General features: G+C 37.6%; 1 non-coding gene across 1 annotated transcript; it reads left to right on the forward strand.

Moving 5' to 3' along the window:
* Positions 1 to 8,670: 8,670 nt before the first annotated feature.
* LOC114927316 (small nucleolar RNA R71) lies at positions 8,671 to 8,778 on the forward strand. Its single transcript, XR_003817638.1, has one exon. It is a non-coding gene; the product is annotated as a small nucleolar RNA R71 (small nucleolar RNA).
* The last annotated feature ends 2,480 nt before the right edge of the window (positions 8,779 to 11,258 follow it).

Here is an 11,258-nt window from a genome sequence, read left to right on the forward strand (position 1 = left end):
ATAATCCTGTATCAGTATCACAGTGTAAAACCCGATTAATTAATGACTAATTAGTCCATAAATGAGAATTTATTCTGAAAAGCTAAAAATATGATTTTTCTGGCTTAATATGATAGGGGAGATTGAGACGAGAATTTCGATACCAATTTTATAGAAATCAGACCAAGATTGAACCGAACGGGCCAAACCAGGCCAACCGGACCTATATTGGGCCCTTGGCCCAACATAACTAAACCTAAAACCCTAATTTTCAGCACTCTCTCTCCTCTCTACACACTAAACACGCTGAAATGGTATGAGAATGGGGGAAGAATACTCTCTCAAGTTCTAACCCTTGGTTGATCTTCAAATCACCATAACTTTTGATCTAGAGCTCCGATTGCTGCACCATTTGCGGCCACGCATTCACCGTGAAGAGCTCTACAAAACCCACTACTTTATTCTTGAGGTAAGCTATGATTTGATTTCATTTCTTCATCCCTTAATTTCAAATTTGGAGAAAAGTGTTGATATTTTGGGCTCTTTTATGTTATAGGACCCAACTCTTTTGAAGGAGAAGATTAATCTTGTCTCCTTGAACCTTGGGTGTGGTAAGACTCTCAACCTTAGTGTAATTTTTTGTTCCATGATGTTTGGGTATTGAGTTGTTGTATTGGATGTGATAATTATGGCTTAGGTAGTGTGTATGTGAATATTGGAGCTTGATTGAGATTTTGAAAAGCTTGGAAAAGGACTTTGGTGTGTCAAAAATCTGTTCTTGGAGGTGTTGAGACCTTGAGAGCTTATGGAAAAGTAATTTGGAAGTGCTCCAATTGAGCGGAAAAAATCGGCTAAGGTATGATCTCGGTTTTCTGTATCTAAAATGTAATATGGTGTGAAAACTTAGGCTAGAGGCCCTAAGATAGGACTGAATGGTTGATATTGTTGAATGGTTGAAATTAATTGTGTGGTCATATATGTGATTATGAATATTGATGATTGATGATGTGATGCATGAGAGATATGCATGTTTGATATATGATCAATGAATATTTGAGGTTGGATTATGGGTGGAACCACGTTGAGAGTAAGCATGGTAGTAATTATATGTAATGTTGGCTGATTGGTAATGGTGTTATTGGAAAGTTTGATGAGGAAGGATTTATGACATGTTAATGTATTTGATATTGGGCTATTTAATTGAGATGGGATAAAATGGTGGGATGTTAGCTTGTAATGTGATAAATATGCTAATGTATGAGTTGAAGAGGCTTGAGTTGATTTTTGGTATACTTTCCTTGATTTTGAAAAGGGTTGGAATTGGGATGTTTTGAAAATGGCACTTTGTGGTTTTGTATGAAAATGTGGTTTTTGGGCATACTTTGATGGAGCGTAACTTGCACTCTGGATCCCTGTTTTGTGCCAAATTTATTTAGAAATAAATTGGATCCGGAGTAGTTATGCCATTCAAAGAACGGGCAAAAAACGTTTTAAAACGATGAAGTTATGTCCGTCGGAAGAGTGGGATGTGAAACTGTAAATTCTACGGCTTTTTAACTTAGTAAAATTTTTAGCAGAACGCACATCCACGCGTATGCGTGGCCGACGCGCACGCGTCGATGTGCTAAAATGGTTGCCCAGCCAAAATTCCCGAGAGTTGTGCCTGTTTTGTGCCAGTTTTGTGCCTGGGACACAAAATGCAACCATGCGTATGCGTGGCTGACGCGTAGGCGTCTGACGTGGCGAAAATTGGCGAGTCAAGAAATTGTTATAAGAGATACGTTGCAATTACAGTTTTTAACCAACCGAAAATCTGTTTATCAATTTAAAAAGGGTTGTCACAAATTAAAATTAAAATACTGGGAGTATGAATCCCAGGTCGTCTCCCAACGAGTTACAGAAAGGTGTGCTATTTTATTAATCAGATGTTTTCTAAAAATAGTTTGAGTTGATAAATAGGAAATTAAATCAGAGAAATTATGTAATTTTAATAAAAACCTTGACTGGGAGTAGATTAGTTGGAAGCCCTATTCTTGTTGGAGTACTCTCAAGATTAATTGATAATTGAAGGTTGTTCTGCTTAGTTATCCCTTACTAGGTAGAGGAAAGTCAAGCAAGTTGGAAAGCTATTTCTATTCACAAGTTCCAATCCTTTCCAAGGGAAAGGATTAGTGTCAGTGGCTAGAGGGCAATCCAACGATGAACCCAATTACAATTTTTCTCTTGAGCATTCCAACTCAAGGTCATCCTTTCAATCAACTCCCCATCAAGTTATGGAACTACTCGCTCATTATGAATGTAAACTTCACAACATAAGAAAGGGAAATAAAGAAAGACATGATAAATAGTAATTAAAATGATCAATTAAAAATAAAAGTAATTCTTATATTAATAAATTCTAAAATAATCCAATAGTAATTCTGAATAAATAAAGGACATGGAAAAGTAAGTGACAGATAATGAAACAAACTAGAATGACGAAGTCTTGACGGAGGTAATAACTCTTCTCAATATCCCAATCCAAAAGCAATAAAATCAAAATCCTAAAAACTATCAATGTGTAGAGAGAAAACATAGAGGAGGAGTAAAATCAGATCTAAGAACTAAAACTAGATGGAATGAATGTTCTCCTTGGTCTTTGTATGTTCCCTGGCTCTAATTTACTTTTCTGGGCCAAAAACTGGGTCAAAACAGGGCCCAAAATCACCCCCAGCAAATTCTGCAGATTCTACAGATCGCGCATGTCACGCGATCGCGTCATCCAGGCGTTCGCGTCATCTAGCATTTTGCCTTGCCACGCGTGTGCGTCGTCCACGCCTTCGCGTCACTTATGCAGTTTCCAATCCGCGCGGTCGCGTGAGCCATGCGTCCGCGTCACTGCAATTTCCTCTATGTCGCGCGGTCGCGTGAGCCATGCGCCCGCGTCACTTCTCGTTGGTTATCTCCTTAATTTCTTGTGTTCCTTCCATTTTTGCAAGCTTCCTTTCTAATCTCCAAATCATTCATGCCCTATAAAGCCTGAAATACTTAACACACAGATCACGGCATCGAATGGAATAAAGGAGAATTAAAATATAGAATTAAAAGTCTCTAGAAAGTAAGTTTTCAACCATAAAGTATTTTTAGGAAGGAATTATAAATGCATGCTTATTTAATGAATAAGTGGGTAAAGATTTGATAAAACCACACAATTAAAGACAATATAAACCATAAAATAGTGGTTTATCAACCTCCCCACACTTAGATATTAGCATATTCTCATGCTTAGTTGAAGGAGATAAAATAAATGAATGGGAACATGTAAAACTCATGCAATGCAATGCAACCTATATATGTGAATGCAACTATATGATTTTTGTCTACCTGGTTAAAAGTAAATAAGCTCTTCAAGACAATCACAAATCAAATTCCACTAATTCAATTCTTATACAGTAAGAACAGATAAAAATGCAAGAAGGTAGCTCATGAAAGCAGGGAGCATAGAATTTAAGCATTGAACCCTTCACTGATGATGTATGTATGCTCTAATCTCTCTAGTGTATAGGGTAATCACTCTATCTTTCTCCAATCATCCTTTCTAATTTTTGTTCTTCACCTAACCAATCAACAACATTTAATATACCAATGCAAACATCATGAGGTCTTTTCAAGGTTGTAATGGGGCCAAGGTAAGGGTAAGGATACATATATGGTTAAGTAAGCTTTATAAATTGAATCTTTAATTATCCTAAGCTTTAACCCACACATATGTACATTTTATATAACTTAAATCTCATACCTAGCTACCCAAAATTTATCTTTCATATTTCTTACTCATGTATCAACTTTTATTTTAATTTTATCATACATGCATTGATCTTTGAATTCTTAACTTAACATTGGGGTAATTTTGTCCCCTTAATTAATTATTGAATATTTTTGGATTTTTTTTGAACATAAATATAAAAATAAACATAGCTTATCAATGCACATAGATGTTTAATTCTTATAGTTTCACATGAGCAGGTACCTAAATTCCCATTATATCATCATGGCACATTCCCTTATTATCTTTTGTTCCCACAATTTTCCCATACTTAATTAACACACAATTCTATCTTAAGCTAACCAAAGATTCAATTGGGATATATAATTGTTTTTCCGCTTAAGGCTAGTAATGTGGTAAAATAAAGAACAAATGGGATTTAAAGGCTCAAAGTGGCTAACAAAGATAATTGGAAGGGTAGGCTTAATTTGGATAAGTGAGCTAAACAAATAATGGCCTCAATCATATGCAAGCATATAAATATATTAAACATTGGACATATAGGATGAAACAAAATATAAATTACAATCATAGAGAAGTAAACACACAAGAATAAAATAATTATGGTTAAATAATGTAACCATGTATAAAGGCTCAAAGTCTCACAGGTTGTGTGTTCTTTAGCTCAAAAACCATGTTTCAAATACAACTTCAAGCAAATTTAACACAAAAGTTTAAATTAAAATTAGTGAAATTTTGTTCTAAAAATAGGGTCTTAGAAGAAACTTATTGTCTTTTCAATCAAGTAGAACATGCATGCAACTATGCAATTTATCCTATTCTACAAAAGAAAAACTAACTAAATATCCTATTTTATTGGTGTTAGGGAAGAGAAATTGCCTCCGAAAGTCAGGTACTGACCAATCTCCCCACACTTAAGGCTTTGCACCGTCCTCGGTGCTATCTGTCAGGAACAAAGGTGGGCTGGTAGCAGTATCTCCACAGTCGGGACCATCATGGCTCCCAGTGCTGGTAAAGGAAGTGGAGTCCGGGGTGTCTGAGTCTCTGTATTTTCCCTTAAGTAGCTCCTTGAGGTATGTGAATCGACGCTTGTTACGGTGCTCTCTTAGCTTTGCTTTGTGTTCATGCCGATCCAACCTTTCAAGTATTTAATGGAGCAGTTGATTGGTGGTAGGTGCTTGTGGTGTGGAAGGGGGAATCTCTTCAGCCGGTTCAGTAGGCTGGCTTATAGTGGCTGCTGAAGGTTTGATATATTTCCCGTTAGGGACATACTGATCTTCCCGTGGAAGCATGGCTTTGGTGTCCCCAGCTCTGTAGGAGACTCCGGTTGCTGAGACAAGATCTGAGACCAGGACGGAAAAAGGTAAGTTGCCCGCAATTTGTACGTGTCCCATAGCACTCCGGATGTGTCTTGGTAGGTTCAGAGGCTGGTCTGTAAGGATGCACCATAGTAGAACGGCCATGTCTGCAGTGAAGGAGGACTCATGGGTGCTCGGAAAGATGTAATGGGACATAATCTGTGCCCATACTCGAGCCTCCAAGGTAAGTGCGGAAGCCGATATTCCCTTAGGACGGGAACGATGGTACCCGTAGATCCATCTGCTGCCAGGTAGGGCGATAACTCTGAGAATAGCGTCCCAGTCAAATTGGTACATCTGGCGCTTGAGTGCGGCTTCTTGAAATGCGTCCAGTCCTTCTGGAGTAGGGGGAAGATCTAGAGCTCGTTGAATGGCCTCTTCTGTAATGGGGACTTGCTTCTATCGGACATAGACAGACTGCAGAGTTGGCAAGTGGAAATTGGAGTAGAACTCTACTACCCAAGAAAGATTAACCTGCCGTGGCTGTCTCTGGAGGAAACCCCATTGTCTTCGTGTAATTTGTGGCTCAACAAATTCAGCAATATGGTTTGGGAGGATAAAAAGGTGTTCGTTGTTGTAACTCCTTTCTGCCAGGATGGGGAACATCTGCTCACAGTAGCGATTGATAAATCGCGCAGTGTCCTTTGCCAGGAAGGCTTTCTCTTTATCATCAACCTTTATAATCCTCTTAATTCTTTTTGTTGAGGGTTTAACTGCAGTTGAAGAAGGCTTTGCCACTAGTGCTCGTTTTGTTCCTCTCCTTGCTGTTGATTTAGGAGCAGCTTTCTCCTTGCCTTTCTTGGTGGCCATCCTGAAAGGGAGAAAAGAGAAAGTATGTCAAAATGTCAAGGGGTAGAGCAAGGAAGAGGATGGTATGGGTGGTAATCAATGCACATTAAAGATGAATGAAGTTAACACATGGTCATGACTGCATGTGAAAAACTGTCATGAGGAATATAGTAAGTGCATAGGGTGACAATTAAATGCAAGGTGTTTATTGGCATGCAGGCAAAGGCATGAGTAGTATAGATCAAGCATTCAATGTCCATGTTAAATTACCACAGAGTTCAAACTAACAATCTGTTTGTAATAACAATTATATTAAATTAATAAAATATAAAAAAAGAGTTTTGTGAAAAGCAGGCATTTAGAGTAAAAAGAAATCCAAAAATAGTGCACAATGCCATACAGGCGTTTTCACAAACACATAGCATGCAAGGTAGGTAAGCAATTGAAAATAATAAGTGGGGTTTATGGGGAAGAGACGATGGATGTGAGTGGTGAAGAGGTGATGGAGAAGAGTGATTGAGTTGATTGGTGAAGGGTATTTGGGGAAGAGAGTTATGAAAAGGTGTGAAGAGGAGAGAAGGAAAAGTGGGGGTCCTGTGGGTCCACAGATCCTGAGGAAATCCTGTGGGGTCCACAGATCCTGTGGTGATTTTGTGGGATCCACAGATCCTGAGGTGTCAAGGGTTTTTCATCCCTGCACCTTTTAGACGTGTAAAATGCCCTATACATGCAATCCTGGCGTTTAACGCCAGACTGCTGCCTGTTTCTGGCGTTAAACGCCACTTCCATGTTCTGTTCTAGCGTTTAACGCCAGGTAGATGCTTGGTTCTGGCATTAAACGCCAGCTTGGTGCTTGTTTCTGGCGTTAAACGCCAGACAGATGCTTGTTTCTGGCGTTTAAACGCCAGACTGTTCTCCTCCAGGGTGTGCTATTTTTCATTCTATTTTTCATTCTGTTTTTGATTTTTCAGTAGTTTTTGTGACTTCACATGATCATCAACCTAAAGAACACATAAAATAACAATGGAAAATAAATAAATATAATTAGATAACATTGGGTTGCCTCCCAACAAGCGCTTCTTTAATGTCAATAGCTTGACAGTGAGCTTTCATGGAGCCTCACAGACGTTCAGAGCATTGTTGGAACCTCCCAACACCAAACTTAGAGTTTGAATGTGGGGGTTCAACACCAAACTTAGAGCTTGACTTTGGGGGCTTTGGTTGACTCTGCAGTGAGAGAAGCTTTTCATGCTTCCTCTCCATGGTTACAGAAGGAGATCCTTGAGTTTTAAACACAAGGTTGTCCTCATTCAGTTGAAGGTTCAATTCTCCTCTGTCCACATCAATCACAACTCTTGCTATGACTAGGAAAGGTCTTCCAAGGATGATGGATTCATTCTCATCCTTCCCAATATCCAGGATTATGAAATCAGCAGGGATGTAAAGGCCTTCAACCTTTACTAGCACGTCCTCTACTTGTCCATAAGCTTGTTTTCTTGAGTTGTCTGCCATCTCTAATGAGATTCTAGCAGCTTGCACCTCAAAGATCCCAAGTTTCTCCATTACAGAGAGTGGCATTAGGTTTATCCCTGATCCAAGGTCACATAGAGCCTTCTCAAAGGTCATGGTGCCTATGGTACAAGGTATTAAGAACTTTCCAGGATCCTGTTTCTTCTGAGGCAATCTCAGTTGATCCAGATCACTTAGTTCATTGATGAGCAAGGGGAGTTCATCTTCCCAAGTCTCATTACCAAATAATTTGGCATTCAGCTTCATGATTGCACCAAGGTACTTGGCAACTTGCTCTTCAGTGACATCTTCATTCTCTTCAGAAGAAGAATACTCATCAGAGCTCATGAATGGCATAAGGAGGTTCAATGGAATCTCTATGGTCTCTAGATGAGCCTCAGATTCCTTTGGTTCCTTAGAGGAAAACTCCTTGTTGATCACTAGACGTCCCAGGAGGTCTTCCTCACTGGGATTCACGTCCTCTCCCTCCCTTGTAGGTTCGGCCATGATGGTTAAATCAATGGCCTTGCACTCTCTTTTTGGATTCTCTTCTGTATTGCTTGGGAGAGTACTAGGAAGGATTTCAGTGACTCTTTTACTCAGCTGGCCCACTTGTACCTCCAAATTTCTAATGGAGGACCTTGTTTCATTCATGAAACTTAAAGTGGCCTTAGATAGATTAGAAACTATGTTTGCTAAGCTAGATGGATTCTGCTCAGAACTCTCTGTCTTTTGCTGAGTGGATGATGGAAAAGGTTTGCTATTGCTAAACCTGTTTCTTCCACCATTATTAAAGCCTTGTTGAGGCTTTTGTTGATCCTTCCATGAGGAATTTGGATGATTTCTCCATGAGGGGTTATAGGTGTTTTCATAGGGTTCACCCATGTAATTCACCTCTGCTATTGCAGGGTTCTTAGGATCATAAGCTTCTTCTTCAGAAGAGGCCTCTTTAGTACTGTTGGATGATTCCTTCAATCCATTCAGACTCTGAGAAATCATATTGACTTGCTGAGTCAATATTTTATTCTGAGCCAATATGGCATTCAGAGTATCAATTTCAAGAACTCCCTTCCTCATAGGCGTCCCATTACTCACAGGATTCCTTTCAGAAGTGTACATAAAATGGTTATTTGCAACTATGTCAATGAATTCTTGAGCTTCTGCAGGCGTTTTCTTTAGGTGGATGGATCCACCTGCAGAATGGTCCAGTGACATCTTTGATAACTCAGACAGACCATCATAGAATATATCCAGGATGGTCCATTCTGAAAGCATGTCAGAAGGACACTTTTTGGTCAGTTTCTTGTATCTCTCCCAAGCTTCATAGAGGGATTCTCCTTCTTTCTGTCTGAAGGTTTGAACATCCACTCTAAGCTTGCTAAGCTTTTGAGGAGGAAAGAACTTGGCTAAGAAAGCCGTGACCAGCTTATCCCAAGAGTTCAGGCTGTCTTTAGGTTGAGATTCCAACCATACTCTAGCTTTGTCTCTTACAGCAAACGGGAAAAGCATAAGCCTGTAGACCTCAGGATCAACCCCATTGGTCTTAACAGTATCACAGATCTGCAAGAATTCAGTTAAGAACTGAAAAGGATCTTCAGATGGAAGTCCATGAAACTTGCAGTTCTGTTGCATCAGAGAAACTAATTGAGGTTTAAGCTCAAAGTTATTTGCTCTAATGGCAGGAATTGAGATGCTTCTTCCATGTAAATTGGAATTTGGTGCAGTAAAGTCACCAAGCATCTTCCTTGCATTGTTATTATTTTCGGCCATGTCTCCTTCTTTTCGAAAATTTCTATCAGATTTTCTCCAGAGAGTTGTGCTTTAGCTTCCCTTAGTTTCCTCTTCAGAGTCCTTCAGGTCAGGTCAGCCTCACAAGATGTTCTTATCATTGTTCTGCTCATATGAAAAGAAGAAACAGAAAGAAATATGGAATCCTCTATGTCACAGTATAGAGATTTCTTTATGTGAGTAGAAGAAGATAAGAATAAAAGAAGAGAAATTCGAACACCAAGAGGAAGAGAGGGTTCGAATTTTGAGATGAAGAGAAGTGTTAGTAAATAAATAAATAATTAGAAGGAGGTGAGAGAGAAGAATTTCGAAAATTAAATAAATAAAAATATTTTTGTTTTTAATTTAAAATAAAATTCGAAAATTAAGAAAGGAAAAATTTAATTAAATTTAAAATAATTAGTTAATTAAAAAAATAATTTGAAAAAGAGGGAAGGGATTTTCGAAAATTAGAGAGAGAATTAGTTAGGTAGTTTTGAAAAAGATATGATAAACAAAAAGATAAGATTGATTGAAAAAGATTTGAAAAATTTTGAAAAGATAAGAAGTTAGAAAAGATTGAAATTGATGAAAAAGATGTGATTGAAACTTAATTTGAAGAAGATTGAAAAAGAAATTTAAAAAGATTTGATTGAAAATTAAAGTTGATTACTGACTACAGAAACTAAAAAGATATGATTCTAGAGTTTAAAGATTGAACCTTTCTTACTAGGCAAGTAACAAACTTTATATTTTTTTTTGAATCAATCACATTGATTGTTAGTAAGATTTGAAATTATAAAACAAAATAAGAAAAAGATTTTTGAAATCATTTTGGAATTTTCAAAAATTATGAAGAAAAATGAAAAGTTTGATTTTTTGAAAAAGTTGAAAAAAGAGTTTTTAAAATGAAAATTGATTTGACTCATAAGAAAAAAATTAAAAAAAAATAAATTTGAAAAAAAAAAAAAAAAAAAAAAAAAGAAAAAAGTCAACATCAAATTATATCGAATTTTATGGTGAAAAATGGAAAGAATTTTCAGAAAATAAACATGTAGACACCAAACTTAAAATTTTTATTCTTTGACATTAACAAATTGAAAATGCATCTGAAAAACAAGAAAAGACACAAACCAATAAAATATGAAGATCAAACAAGAAGACTGGCCAAAGCGACTTGAAATCTGAGATGCAATGCAGAAATTTTGAAAAAAAATTTTTTTAGAATTAAAAGATGCAATGACACAACTTAAACTGATCTAGACTCAAACAAGACTCTTTTTTGATTTATGATTTTAAAATTTTTTTTGTATTTTTTTCGAAAATAAAATAAAAATCTTAAAATTAAAATAAAATTACCTAATCTAGCACAAGATGAACCGTCAGTTGTCCAAACTCGAACAATCCCGCAACGGCGCCAAAAACTTGGTGCGCAGAAATCGTGACGTTCCATTCCATGGTAACGGCGCTGAAAACTTTATACGCACGTTCATAATCTTATTCTTTGTCACAAATTCGCACAACTGACCAAGCAAGTGCACTGGGTCGTCCAAGTAATAAACCTTACGTTGAGTAAGGGTCGATCCCACGGAGATTGTCGGCCTGAAGCAAGCTATGGTCACCTTGTAAATCTCAGTCAAGCGGATTCAATGTATTAAGAGATTATAGTATACTAAAAGATAATTAAAATAGGATAGAGATACTTATGTAATTCATTGGTGAGAGTTTCAGATAAGCGTGTTAGAGATGCTTTCGTTCCTCTGAACCTCTTACTTTCCTGCTGTCCTTCATCCAACCATTCCTACTCCTTTTCCCATGGCAAGCTTTATGTAGGTGCATCACCGTTTGTCAATGGCTACATCCCATTCTCTCTCTGAAATGGTTCCAATGCGCTGTCACTGCATGGCTAATCATCTGTCGATTCTCGATCATACTGGAATAGGATTTACTATCCTTTTGCGTCTGTCACTGTACTACGCCCAGCACTCGCGAGTTTGAAGCTCGTCACAACCATCCCTTCCCAGATTCCTACTCGGAATACACAGACAAGTTTTAGACTTTCCGGATTTTTTTTTTTTTTTTTTTCTCAA

Source organism: Arachis hypogaea, unplaced genomic scaffold (genome assembly GCF_003086295.3).
Source record: "Arachis hypogaea cultivar Tifrunner unplaced genomic scaffold, arahy.Tifrunner.gnm2.J5K5 arahy.Tifrunner.gnm2.scaffold_172, whole genome shotgun sequence".
Lineage (NCBI taxonomy): Eukaryota > Viridiplantae > Streptophyta > Magnoliopsida > Fabales > Fabaceae > Arachis > Arachis hypogaea.